Here is a 14820-nt window from a genome sequence, read left to right as displayed (position 1 = left end):
TACCACCTTCCCCATTCCCATTATGCCCTATGGGGGCAAAAATGGGAATGGGGAAGGGCCTTGGTGAATGGGGAATTACTGGCCCCACTCACCTTGCAGTAGGCCGGTAATTCCACCATCCACCAAGGCGGACACGTTAAAATACCGGCGGCAACCATGACGCTAATAGCGCCATGGTTACCGCACAAAGTGTAATGAGGCCCTATGTCATTTTATGCAGCATAACATTTGAAGGTTGGAATGCGCCAGTAGCACCGACATGAGCGACTGATGCATTCATGTGGAGAGAGATTAGAGGGAACTATGTGATTTTACCGAATTAAAAAATAGACAATAACATTTTAATGATACCAAAACAACTACAAAATAACATTTTCTTTTTTTCTTTCCCTCCCCCAAGCCCTTAGTTTCACAATGTTTAAAACACCAACTATCAGTTAAGCAGAGAGCTGTGAAGAAATACTGCATGCAGAAATTACTGTAACTGCATGCATGCAGTAACTCTTTAGGTCCACCCCATCACGAAATATTAGCTGGTCTGGAGGAAACGGTAGCAGATTTTCAGAAATGGTGCATGTGGTATATCTGGAAATCCCCATGCCTTATCTTTCCATTATTTTTGAGAAACAATACTGTATGATATTTTATTAATCCGCAAAATGGAAAATTCCAACCCTTTTGTGTATTACATGGGCTAGTGAGTAACTGGGAATCAGAGGCGCCCACTTTTTCACTCCCTTTTACTGTTCCCATAAAAAACCTTGTTTGCTTAATTGAAGGGACGCACTTGTTGCAGAAGGTATTAAAACCACACGGGTATATTTTTAAAATGCTTACATGCTCAAAATAACCCAAAAAAGATAGCCATCAAACCTCATGCATACGGAAAGGATGGAAAGTGGTGCCACATTGGCCAGCATATCAAATATGAAAGATCTAGCAATACCAGTTGGCACCTTGCCACTGTACCATCAGCAGCTCAAAAGATGTCCTTCGCCACCTGGAAAGTGGACAAACCTGGACTGTGACAAGGACAGAAGCCAGCATGCTATGAGTAAAGCACATGATTTTACCTTAAAAAAGGTTACATGCGAGCTGGTCTCATGCCTTATGATTAAGGGTGGCAAATCCCAGCCTGGCCGATCTCGCGTGATGAGTGGAATACCTTCTCCGGAATTCAGCATTCTCGGGGACTCACTGGAAGCCCAGATTTGCGTTCCAACTCAAATAAGATATTCCACGGCTGTGACCTTCTTTGGTAGGTCAAGCAGAATTAAAACACCCTGTGAGATTCAGCAGGCCAATCACAATTCTGGTTGATAGAGGGAGGAACAGAACTTATCCACGCTAGGAGATAGCGGGATAGCAGGAGAGCTTGTGCTGAGTTCAATAGACAATTTTTGTGTGTCAATTTTATTTTTCATTTCATGTAAGTGACATTTTATTTTATTTTGACGTGGTTTGTGGTTTACCTTTTGAGAAAATGTTTGTGATTTTTTTTTCAATCAATTTCCTTTCCTTTTCTCCTTACATTTCAAAAAGAAAACAAACTATGTGCTTTATTTCATTCCACATACATTTCTTCCAGCAACCTTAAAATAAACAAGCATTGGCAATACTAACAGTTTGATCTTTTGTGTAATTTATTTATTTATTTATTTATTCGGATTTATTTAAAGCGCACGTCAGCCCGGGGGCATCGTGGCGCTGTTACATGAATACATAATCTGGTTACAATGGAAGGAAGATGGTTACAAAGCATTTTTTCCTACAGTACAGGACACATTTCGTAGCATACGTATGCGAGCAAGTGTGGGCGAAGGAGGGAAGATGTTAGTTGAATAGTGTAGTTTTGAGGGATTTGCGAAAGGAGTACAGCGAAGGTTCAGCTCTGAGTGAATTGGGGAGGGCATTCCAGAGCTTAGGTGCTATGTGTGGGAAGCCAATGCCGCCGGCTTTGGCTCTTCTTACAGTGGGTACACGGAGTTGGTTGGCGTGATGGCTTCTTCTAAGACGGGTGGAGGAGTTCTTAGTTATAATTTCAGATAAGTAGGGGGGTGCTGTGTGATTGATGCACTTGTGTGTGAGAGTGAGAATTTTAAAGTTGATTCTTTCCTTGACTGGGAGCCAATGGACGAGTCTTCTGGCCTATGAAATATGGTCAGTTTTGGGGTTGTGGAGTGCATTATTTTGTACTATTTGGAGCCGAGGTTTTTCATTGATGTGCCTGCCAGGAGGGCGTTGCAGTAGTCCAATTTGGCTCCTATGGTGGCTATGGCTATGGAGAGGCAGTTAGGCATGGTAAGGTAGGGTTTTATGGCATAGATGAGTTTGGTGGTCAGAGCAGATGCTGAGGCGATAGCGCAAGTTTGTCTGGTCATGGATAGTGTGGCGTCTAAGTAGACTCCTAGGGTCTTGACGGCAGAGGAGACAGGTATGCTAATACTGTCAATGATCATGTGAGATTAATCAGAGCTGAGTTTGGTTAGTGTTTCGCTGGGGGCTAGGATGATGATTTCGGTTTTGTCTCCATTTAAACAGAGACCATTGATCACCATCCAGGTTTGGATAGTGGAGTAGATTTTGAGGAGGGCTTCTGAGTCTAGGTCGTAGCCTCCGGAGAGGGGGAGGAGAACTTGCGTGTCATCGGCGTAGTTTGTGTAGGCTATGTTGAGTGAGTCCAGTACGTCAAAGAGGGGTTTAGTGAATAGGTTGTAAAGGGTCGGTGCAGTGCAGGACCCTTGTGGGACTCCACAATTTATAGTGGTGGGGGGGCCGCTGGCCTGGTCTGAGTACACTTTCATGGCCCTGCCTTCAATGAAGGATGTGATCCAAGTGGTTGCCTTGTGAGAGAAGTGTGCAGCATTGGAGAAGTGAGATGTGAGAATGCTGTCGTCGACCAGGTCAAATGCTGCAGAGAGGTCGTGCAGTAGGAGGAGAGCAGGTTTACCTGTGTCTATTATATTGGTAATTTGATTCTTTAGATCTAGAAGGGCAGTTTCATTCCCATGGCCTTTGCGGGAACCTGTTTGTCTTTTGCCTATTATGGAGTTGTTTTCCAGGTAGTGTTGGATTTGGTTGTGCGCTGTTTTGTCGAGGATTTTGAGGAGGAAGGGGACGGTGGTGATGGGTCAATAGTTATTAGGGGAGGAAGGATCGAGAGTGGGTTTTTTCAGGAGCGGGCGAACCCAAGCTTCTTTGAGACATTGTGGTACAGTTCCAGATGCAAATGAAGCATTTATGAAAGCCCTGATGATGGGGGTGAAGGATTCTGAGCACTCTTTGATTAAGGAGGGTGGGCAGATATCCCCTTTGCACTTGGAGGGTTTGATTTTTTTGAGGAGGTCCTTGACTTCCGTCTCTGAGACTTCTCTGAAGGCAAAAAGGGGTGTTTGTGGGAGAGAGATGTTAGTGGGAGGTGTGGGTGAGTAGGTGGGGGTATTGAGAGCTATGCGTTGGGAGGTCATTTTGTTTTGGAGTGTGTTGACTTTATTGAGGAGTGCAGACTGAATGTCAGTGCACCATGCTTCATCCTTGATGATTTCGTCTGGGCTGGAGGCAGGTGTGGTGAGTTCCTTGAATATGGAGAATATTTCTCTAGATTTGGAGCTAGCGTTGGTGATTCTCTGGTTATAAGATTCAGATTTAGCGTGAAATATGGCTTTTTTGTAGGTCAATGAGATCTCTTTAAAGTCGTTAAGAGAGGATTGGTTGGGCACTGATTGCCATCTGGATAGAGCTTTGTGTTTCTTGGTGCGAAGGTCAGATAGTTCTTCAGTGAACTCAGAGTTGCAGTGCATGGATTTTTTCTCTTTTTCATCTTCTAGAGGGGCAATGAGTTCGATGGCTTGAGTGAGAGCACTGGAGTAGGTGTTGGCGAGGGAGGTAGGTTCATGGGTAAATGGAGGCTTGAGTTTAGGGATATCGAGGAGATGGGCGAGGTTGGAAGCAGTGAGCTTTTTGGAACTTCTTACTTTTGCAGGGGGGGGGCATGAATTAAGGTTTTATGGGTGGGCGTGGTAGGAATGGAGAATTGAGTGAAGTAGTGGTCCCTCCAAGGGAGGGCCGAGATGGAGGTGATTGTAGATTGGTGCGGTGGTTGAGTGTGGATTGGAGTGCAGACGATGGTGTGGTGTGTATGAGGTTTCAGTAGTGGAGTGTGGCAAGGGTGTGCATGCTGGTCTGGGTACACAGTTGGCATGCTGCAGATGGCCAGAGGGGAGAGGGATATGATGAGGATGGAGGATGAGGAAAGGAGATGCATACGCGCTGTGCGGTGTGTACCAAGGGGCTGCATTTGTAGGCAACAGATGTACAGGCAGGTAGGCAATTACGCTGTTGATCAGGGCTGCTAGGGGCAGGCAGTACACAATAGCCGCTAGGGGCAGGCAGTACACAACAGATCAGGGCCACTAGGGGCAGGCAGTACACAATAGCTACTAGGGGCAGGCAGTACACAACAGATCAGGGCCGCTAGGGGAAGGCAGTACAGAACTGATCAGGGCCGCTAGGGGCAGGCAGTACACACCCGATCAGGGCTGCTAGGGGCAGGCAGTACACAATAGCCGCTAGGGGCAGGCAGGACACAACAGATCAGGGCCGCTAGGGGCAGGTAGTACACCATAGATCAGGGCCACTAGGGGCAGGCAGTACACCATAGATCAGGGCCGCTAGGGGCAGGCAGTACACCATAGATCAGGGTCGCTAGGGGCAGGCAGTACACAATGGCTCAGGGCTGCGTAACATGGTGGTCCATTATCTTTGTAAGGTTGTTAAAGAGTTAGATTTGTGCTTGGGTATAGTGTGGGAGAGGTGGTGTGATGCGCTATGCCTGGGATGAGAAAGAGTCAGGGGGGCCGTTGGCTAGCTAGCAGGGGGCTGCAATGGAAAGGATTATTTGGTGTGATGTCCAGAAGACTCACCTACGTTTTTTAGCAGTGGAAGAGCGTGCGCGGGTAGCATGGCGGCTCCTAAGTGCCTGTGGCGCTCTGTCAGCTCAGTCAGCTGATGACCTTCTTTCCTTGGCCGGCAATGCCTGCCGGCGATTGGTGGGTGGAAATGAGTGTTGGCGGGCAGCCAATCGGCCGAGCTGAGGGTCAGGCACACGAGGGACAAAGTCAGGCAGCAGTGGGTTTCAGGGCGGCGGCCATCTTAATGTAGTAATCCTTGTGGGAGAATCGCTCGTAGAGGCATTTTAATTAATAAAATAGCATGAGATGCAATTCATGCGAGGACTCATGCGTCCGCGGCAGATCTTTGGGCACAGCTGGGCGATCGTCGGAGGGGCACAGAGGGGCAGCAGGGCCAATTAGCAATGACCGTGCTAAATTACCTCGTAGGCTCGTAAGCATAGGAAAGGCACTTGACAGGCATTGCCATACTGGTATTAACTGGCCATTGATGGTAGTAGGTGCAAAATGGTGCAAGTACCTGGGCATTTAATAGCTATGCAAAAACTGTTGGCTTTACCAATGCTTGTTTTTAACAGGACTTCATTGAAGGACACACATAGTGCTTATTAATTGAGTAGCTGAAGGCAGACTTGGTTATGCCATTTCTATTACACCAGTAGCACATTCACTGCCCCAATTCAGTAATTAACTGTCAGAAGACTACTTTGGAAAAACACTGGCAGGCACTTCAACTGCAACGTTTGATGGTAAAGCTTGATTAAAAAGAGCACAACGAGTTCATGAGGAAGTGGTTTGGGTTGGGAAATGCAACACATGAGTGGGAATGGCTTAGGGATTGGCATGCCCTTGGGCAGTCAAGGGGTGGGCACATAACCAAACAACACGTAGAAGCTGTGTGTTCCTCCTCATATGCATTTCTCCCTTTCTGTACTCTGATGCAATGGTTTCAGCCTATTTAGATAGTTCTCCTTACATGTGCATACCCACAACCTTTGGCAATGCTTTGACTGTGGGGGATTACATTTCTTATTAATATAACACCTATTGTTTCACTTTTATTACAGTGCTTAGATGAAGGACTAATACGTCATGGGACACTTTTTAGAAATGCGATAATATTAATGTTATATTTTGTATTGAAAAAAGGACTGCAGGGAATAGGAATCAGGCAAGGGTGCGTGGCTAATATAATAAGTGTATAGCTCAGTGAGCTCAAACCTTGTTATCCCCTAATCATCCCTCCATCCTTCTGAGGTTGGTAAATTGAGTACCATTACATTTGGTAGTAATTCCACCATTTCCGAAGCACATAAAAGTGGGAGGGTTCAAGAATGAAGCGCTATACATAAAAATGTGTTCCGATAAATATTCTCAGTGAATTAGGGAAACTCTAGACAACAGTAGCATCAAAATGAAGTATTTTGGCATGCAAAAAATTCTAGGCCATAGTCATTCAAGCTGATTCTATATAGGAAGTTTTTGAAGTGGAGCATCCAGTCTGCCTGCCCTAAATAGACAGACCCTACCCTTTACCTGTACCCTTGTGAAAAAAGCACATTAGCCACTGAATGAAAGCCAAAACGTACATGCAATGAGAAAGGTTTTTTGGCAGGGGGAATTGTGGTGACAATGTCAAACTGCAGTCTGCATTAAATGCATTGTGCACACATTTCACCTGACTGGAATCTGTAAGAAACACTGTTTCTGTGTGCTGCATTTCCCCAGCACCAGGCCTCCTGTTGCTTAGTGCAGGGGGGAGGGGTGAGGGCAGTGGGATGATTAACAGGATCTCGTCTCTTCTCCCCAGAGGGGAGCCTTTCCCTGTGAAGCTGGGGAGGTGAGCCTGCTGGGCAACATTTCCCCTAGGAGTGGCGGCAAGCAGGACTTCACAGTGACAGTGGGGACAAGGATCTCATTCCATGAAGGAACTCTTTGCCCCACTTTCCTATGAGCCCCTCAGACCTTCACTGCCTCAGAAGTTACAACCTGAACAGACCACTGTTTGCTATTGTAATACAACTTCCAGAATTCTAACCCAACACAAATCCACTGAGAAGAAAAGTGGAGGAGTAATGCTGACCAATCCTCCAAGGCAAGCAGATAACACTGTGAAGAGTGGGAACCACAGAGTGATAAAATAAAGAATACTTTAGGGAAAGAGAAGGACAAAGATCCTCCACTGAGAAGGACCCAGCTCAGATGCATAAAAAGTAAAGAAGGACTTGCATTAGGGAGTCATGTTTTCCGAGCAGGTGATTTCCAGGAAGTTCAAACTTGGGAGACAGAAGCCAGGACATTCCGGTAGGTCCTCTGTCACAAGGACGTGGAGAACAAAGGCGAAAAGTGATCCAGGATCCAGCAGGAAGCTGACTCGTGTGTGTGTGGCAAGTATTGCGGGTGGTGGTGTGACCTCAAGGAGGTGGACCATGTGGTTCGACAAAGACACCAAGACCATCCAGTGAAATACTCTGCGGAGGTTTGGAGAGCAAAGCAGAGATGGAAAGGAGAACCGTTTATCGGCAAAGCATGATCATGATCCTACAGGAAGAACCAATGACACCAACCTGACAAACTAGAGGTAATGGGAACGTCGCGATACCCGGGAGGGGCCACTCGCAGGCGCTCAACAGTGAAGAGTTTAACAAACACAGAGAGACTCATCATTGTCGTCCCAGTAACTGTGAAAGCAGCAGAAAGTATAACAAATACTGGGAGACTCATCATATTCGTCCCAGTAACTGTGAAGGTGGCAGAGTATATAATGAATACAGAGGGACTTATAACACTCGTCCCAGTAACTGTGACAACAGCAAAGAGTATTACCAATACCAAGCGACACATCACACTTGTCCCAGTAACTGTGAAGGCAGCAGACTACATAACGAATACTGAGGGACTCCTCAAACTCGTCCCAGTGATTCCAAAAGCATTAAAGATAGTGAAGAAAGTCAAAAGACTGGTAATGTCTGCCTCAGTGGTTGGAAATACCAAGACACAAGAAAAGTGGAGCAAAAGTACCTGCATGCTGATTCCCATAACTGTAAGTGCTTAGAAGATAACTAAGTGGTAAAATGGACTGGGGACACTAGTCTCTGTTGAATGAGAGACTGTGACACAAGTGAGAGCGATATTGATGCAAAAGAAATCCAGAGGAGTAGAGGCCAAGACCCTCATGTGGGGAAACAAGGAACTGTAAATAAGTTGAAACAGGGGATACCTAAGAAAATGTGAAAGAGTTCCCTTGAGGAATTAAAGGAACTGATTATCTACATCACAAGGAACTATCTCAAGACTAATAAGGCTGACAAAGCCTGTCTCAGCGAAGGGAGTCATTCTCCAGGAACCACTTTTTGCATTGCTGCATGATGCATCCCTTTCTCCTATTAGTGGTGGGGTCAGTGTAGGGTAGTTTTAGGATGGAGGGTGCACTATTCTGATTTGAACTACCTTGCTGACAATGGGCACCCTAGTTAGATTTATGTTAGGTAGGGCCAAACACCTTTTTTTAGGGACAGATAGCCTTTTGTTTATTATTTGAAAACAAATGCCATCTTTGTCCAACTCCTTTTTCTGACCTACCACAGCAGGCTTTATGGAAGGGGTCTGCCCGGCTCTTCCTAGAGACTGCACTACACCAGACACAGCCACTACTGTACTCTAAAAACTAGAAATACTTCCAGAAACCAGTTATGCTCAGTCATCAAGCAACCAGCCCGGTGAGGTTACTCACATGGTGATAATGGGGCATGACTCGGACCCACAGGAAGCCTACAGATTCTCGGTCTGTGCATCATGAATTGCCAGACTCTGGAAATCAGAGTCTGAAGATTATAAATTGGGATAAGGTGATTCAGAATCAGGTCTGGTGCCAGGTCCTTTCAGGCTATTGAGTTAGAATGAGACACTACTCTTTGTGCCCCCCCCCCACTTCGAATTTGACACAAAAGCTTTATAGCTCAGGGGTTAAAGCTTACCTGCTGGCTACCTTTCTTTGTTTTGCTATACAGAGGCAAGCAATCCTGTCCTGTGATAATCTGTAGATTTACCATTCTCTCTATTGCTACACCTAGGGTTTACCACAGGATGAGTTCACAGAGTGGAGCAGAAGGTATGCACACATGCCTTAAAAGTAACATTAGTTCTCACAAATTGTAGGCTGGTACACTTTAATTGTGCTCTGTTGGCCAAAGCCAGAACTTTCCAAAAACTATTCAATAATCACAGGCATGTTCACTCTTCTTTTAGCTCTTTGGACTGGAGTATGTAATATGCTGGGAAATTAATAAAGTTCAACAGTGGTACTCATCATGCTATCCAACCTTAAATCTAAAACCAGGGAAATCACTCATTCAATTTGCATTAGGAAACGTATGCTCCTGTTATGATCTGTGCACCCCACAGCTGCCTTACTTAACAGAAGTCCTTTACCTCGGTTGCACTGACCGTTCCTTATGATACATGGATTTTGTGATCAGATATGTGCTCCTGGGATTTAAAAGATATCTCAACAATTGAAATTGCTTGTTCCCATCCCAAAAAACCTATTTACCATTATTCAACTGCCCTTTTGCATTTTAAATACTAAGAATAAGCCATATAAATGCCTTTTTATTAAGAACGTATACAGGCAGGTTTTCACAGTAGTAGGTAAGATTGCCTCGAGCCATCGTTTTCAGATATCACATTCCTCCCGCCTGCACACTGTGTGATAATGGCCAGAAGAATGGTAGTGTGGACAATAGAGGCTGGGCTTCCCTGTAGAACTGCTATGCCCTACAGCTGATGCTTGTCCAGTTCTGGTTAGTTTGGGCTTTTTAACAGGATTTCAGTGAAGGACACACAGAGTGCAGCACTTTGAGTACAACCTCTGATGGTAAGGCTTGATTAGATTGAGCTCAAAGAGTTCACATGAGGAGTTTTGTGCGGGGAGAGACAGGAATGTTCGGGAATGGCCATAGGGATTATCATGGCCATGGACGGTCAATGTGTGGGCTCATAACTAAACAACACCTATAGACTGTGTGACCCTCCTCATATGCCATTCCTCTGTGTCCCTCCTCATGTGCCATTCCTTCCTAATTTGTACTCTATTGCAATACTTATTGGAGTAGTAGCTCAAACTAAAAAACGGAACGCTACTTTGAAACCCGTTGTAAAAAGCCTTGTGAAAACCTTTTCCTTAGTGCCCCTCAAATGTAACCAAGTATAAAGACATTTCAAAAGTGGATTTCTTTGGGCACATAATGGCTCTGGATAAGGTAGAGGTGGTGGCTCTTGGGAGGGTATGGCTGTAGATTCACAGCCTGTTGAAGGTCAGGCTAAACCCACATGTACAGACTTAAATGTGCAAGCCTGTTGGGATGAAAAAGGTGGGGGGCTGCCAAGTGATGGACCAGAACAGAGAGTGAAGGAGATGGAAGGGGTGAAGGAAAAATATAGTAGTATGCAATCAATTGGTGAGAGCTCTCCATTTATGTGGGAGAGGTAGACGAGCAAGTGTGAATTGGTGCAGAAATCAATTCACACTATATAAAAATAGAAGATGGAGAGGCAAGAGGTGAAACTTGAGGAGGCAGAAATGTATGTATGTATGTATGTATTTAATTTTTGTATAGCTCTGGTAGCCCGCGGGCATCAGGGCGCTTGTACATAAAACACTGATACTGCAAGACGGACGACAAGTACGAGACGGACGATGAGTACAAATAGCTACTGCCTAAAGAGTGTCCCTGAGAGATGGCCTTCACCCGAATTCTCATCTAAAGAGGTGTGTCTTCAGCATCTTCCTAAACACGGAGTGATTAACTTCAGACCTAAGGGATTTGGGGACGCTGTTCCACAATTTAGGAGCCAGCACAAGAAAAGATCTGCCCAGCCCCGTTTTTAGCTTGAACTTGGGCACGTTCAAGAGGCATTTTCCACCCGAGCGTAGATTTATACTGGGATTGTAGGGCACTACACACGTTTTCAAGTAGGCAGGCGCTATGCCAAAAATGCACTTGTGTACCAGGCAGAGAGCCTTGAACTTAATGCGTTCTTCTACTCTGAGCCAGTGCAGAGCAAGCCTCTCTTCAGTAACATGGACTTTCCTCTTCAGATTTTTCATTAACCTGACCGCGTTGTTCTGGATCACCTGACAACTAGATAGATCCTTGGATGAGGCCCCCAACAGCAGGGCATTCCCGTAGTCGAGCCGTGAGAGAATAATGGCTCTGGCTATCCTTGCCCTGTTTTCCTCAATAAGCAATGGCTTAATGGCTTTCATAAGCCTGACATAGTACACTGTGTTTTTTTGGAGGAAACTGGTCTGGGCGTGAGAGTCGACCACTGAATTGACCATTATGCCTAGAGTCTTCACCTTGGAGACCACCTGAATAGTGGCGTTTTTAAAATGGGGAGGAAGGAGAAGGGGAACACGAGGGGAACACGAGGAAGCGGGGATGGAGCATAACAAGGTTGATCCTGGGCAGGAGAAAAAGCAAAATTCAGGGCAGGAGGAGAAGCACAAAGAGCAAGGTGAGGGACATCATGTGGAAGATGACCAAGTTGTTGTTCTTGAATCCTGTCCTTTGGAGGCAGAAATCTGGGTTGGAGGATGGAACAAATTCTTTCTATAATGGGACTCTCCTAGGTGTAGCTGTACTTACCTCTACCTGAGGGCACAGTGGTCTCAGAGGAGTGTACAGTTGTGTGCAGGCTTGACAGTAAGAATGAACAGTGGAGCAAGATTATTTGAGTAGACTGCAATGAGATGTATTAAATACCCCTTGGCATCCAACTCCTGCAGCTGCAGTGTGCCCCCTCCAGTGGTTGAATGGAGCACCTCCCAGCACATCTGCTGATTGCCATTGCTCCCATCGCTGATGTAGAGCATGACACTGTGAGAAAGGGGCCACACTACAGCAATTGGCCCCTGCTGCAGGTTTCAGGATTGCATTGGCTTCACTAACTCCCCAACCGCCTGTGGTGGAAAGGTTGCAGGTGCCCACATATGTCTACAAACTACCACAAGTCATATGTGTGTGCTGGTAGTTTACGTATGTGTACTAGTAGCCACTGAATATAATCTCCCCCTTCCCCCAGAACATGTACTTTGGACCAAGTATTTTGTCTCGTCACAAAAAGTTGGTGCAATCCGTTACACACACTGAATATAATATTCTCCTGCTTCCAAAGGATCTTAGCACACTTTCTTCACAATTAACACACATTGGGGATCATTCCGAGTCAGGGGAATACCGGCACTTTACCGGACCGCCCGACTACGGGAGTGCTGGTAGGAAGCCTGGGTTAGCTGGTGTCCAAAAATGCCGTTGTTAATGACAGAAAATCCCCTTATGGAGTCCTAGGGGACTCCATGAGTGAGGATCAACACCGCAATGCCACCAGACAGGGAGCCAGAAACGGTATCCACATTCGCGGGTATCCTGGCGACTCTACCGCCAGGATTGGAATGAGGCCCATTGTGTCTCCTCACAAAAAAAAATAGAACACTGATTTAGAGCCACCCAATGAAATTTACTCCTGTCTCCAAACACTTTAAAGACATTTTTTCAGCAACACTTACTTTGTCTCATCTCAAAATGGAGGCCCACTCAGTTACAGACAGTAACTATAATCTATTCATGCCTCCAAAGAATTCGAAGACCTTTAGTGGGTCATTATGACCCTGGTGCTAAGTGTTTAACGGCGCCGTAAAAGGCCACGCTGCCGTTAAACACTTAGCGCCTGATTACGAGGTCCCTTTGTGGGACCCGACCTTAACGGCTGGTACAGACCAGCCGTTAAAGTAGGGTGCCGCAAAGGGACCTTGGTGCTAAGTACGTTACCGCAATTAGCGGTACCGTACTTAGAGCCTTCCCCTTTCCCTTTGAGTCCTATGGGGCAAAAATGGGAATGGGGAATTACCTCCCCGCCAACCTCAGAATGGGGTGGTAATTCCCCATTCCGCCATGGCGGAGTCGGTAAGTTACTGCCATGGACCATGGTGCCATAAGCACCATGGTCCAACGCCTGGGTCGTAATGAGGCCCTTAGTCTGCAACAAGTGTTTTGACTCGTCAGAAAACAATGACACATTTACAGTCACTGACTGTAATCTCATGCCTGCCTCCATACAATTCTGGAATATTCATCTGCTTACTCTTTCAAGAAATGTCATGTGTGGGCATCACTGTTAATGTCTCCTCCTATATTAGCAGTCAGTACTCCCAAAGAGATGTCCTGTCCGATTTGTATCTTCTCTCATAAACTAAATATTATTTTAATGTTTTACCTTTCTTTTAGCTGAATCATATATTCATTTTCTATTACTCCCTCAAAAAAAGCCTACATTGTTTTCCTCTTCCTCACCTCAATCCCGCTTGAAACCTTCTGCATCTGCCTAAAAGTCTGATCCCAAAATCAAACCGTGCCTGCCCTGCTTATAGTATTTTGGAAAAAACTGTTGAAATATCTTACTGACACCATGTGTAGGATTTGAAAAAACCTGGTTCTAATAAAAGCACCCAAACTTTGGATGATTCAGAATTAGGCCGTACATGTTCACCCAGGCTTCACGTTTCCATTATGTTGGGGAATGATCAAGAGGCCCTTCTGTCTGGCTGCCATTACACATGTGCACACTCCTGTCTTTTTGTTGAGTTGCACCCAGATCTGAATGCTACCATAAGATCTCTTTTTAGGACACCACATTTCACTGCTGCCCTGTTCCACACACCGGTGGTTGCCTTTCATGTGGTAGCGCTCAAGAGAAGGGCAACAGGTCCTATGTCCAAAGTAAATAGATTGTCAGGGAACACTTATACATTTAGAAGGATCTACATTTCAGAAGCTATACATTTTTCAAAGTATATGCACATGCCATCTTTCTCAGCCACAATTGTGTTCACAGTTCTAGCTGTAGCCTTGAAAGTGCACCCCGTGTATTCAGCTATCTATTCTTTCACAGGACCATTCAGTTCTCTTGATTACTACTCAAAAGATATACTGTCTATAAATAACACTGACACTATGTCACTGACCCTGCTTATACAAAGGAAGTAATTACAATGGGCTAAGTAATGTTCAATGATTAAACAAATCAGCACAGGCCATCAACCAGAACAGCCAGTTTTGACAGAGAGGTAGCTATCTCTGAGCTCTACAATTAATATCTGCGTTGCCATCTCATAAGAAAATGCCATCCGTTCTCATTCAGAATTCGGGATTTTACTATGGTGTTAAAACAGCATAAATAAATGCATAATTCTTTCATTTCTGGTTGCATCATTTGAACGTGTATGTACTTCCTTTTGTTTTGTTCCACACGCAGCATAGCATTGGGCAAGTCCTGTTAATTGCGTACAATTCTTAGATAATGTATATAATTTGAAAATAGGAGGAAGGGTTGCACCTTTATGCAGTAGAATGTTGGGCTATCAAGTAAACATGGGATTCAAATGGGAGTCAAATACCATACAGTTTGTCAAGTATTCGACTAACGCCGAATATTAGGTAGAACAGTTGTTTATTTAATCAATCATATTCCATAATAAAAATACACTTTAAAACTAAAACAAAACACTATTTTAAATGTGTCCCCATGTTCATTTACTAACATTCATTGTAATCAACATACCATTCTTATTTAAAGCATACAAGTGAGAAAATAACAGATTGTCAATAGAACAGGCACCGGATGTACAAAAAGGTCTTGCATATGCAAAACTTGTTTGACTCAAATGGGCTAGTTTCACGAGTGCAAAAGTATCATGTAGCAATTAACAACATGGATATTGCAATTGTCACTTGCCATTGTGAATCGCAGTATTGAAAACTCACTTTTGTACCTTCCTCGCAGCTCGCGTAGAAATGTGTGACTGTTTAAAGACCACTTACGAAGGACAAAAGTTGAGGGCTCATGTGAG

The sequence above is a fragment of the Ambystoma mexicanum genome, chromosome 2q (genome assembly GCF_040938575.1).
Source record: "Ambystoma mexicanum isolate Mex_15411 chromosome 2q, UKY_AmexF1_1, whole genome shotgun sequence".
NCBI classification, from domain to species: domain Eukaryota; kingdom Metazoa; phylum Chordata; class Amphibia; order Caudata; family Ambystomatidae; genus Ambystoma; species Ambystoma mexicanum.
The sequence above is the reverse complement of the archived record's forward strand: the minus strand, read 5'-3'. Positions refer to the sequence as shown.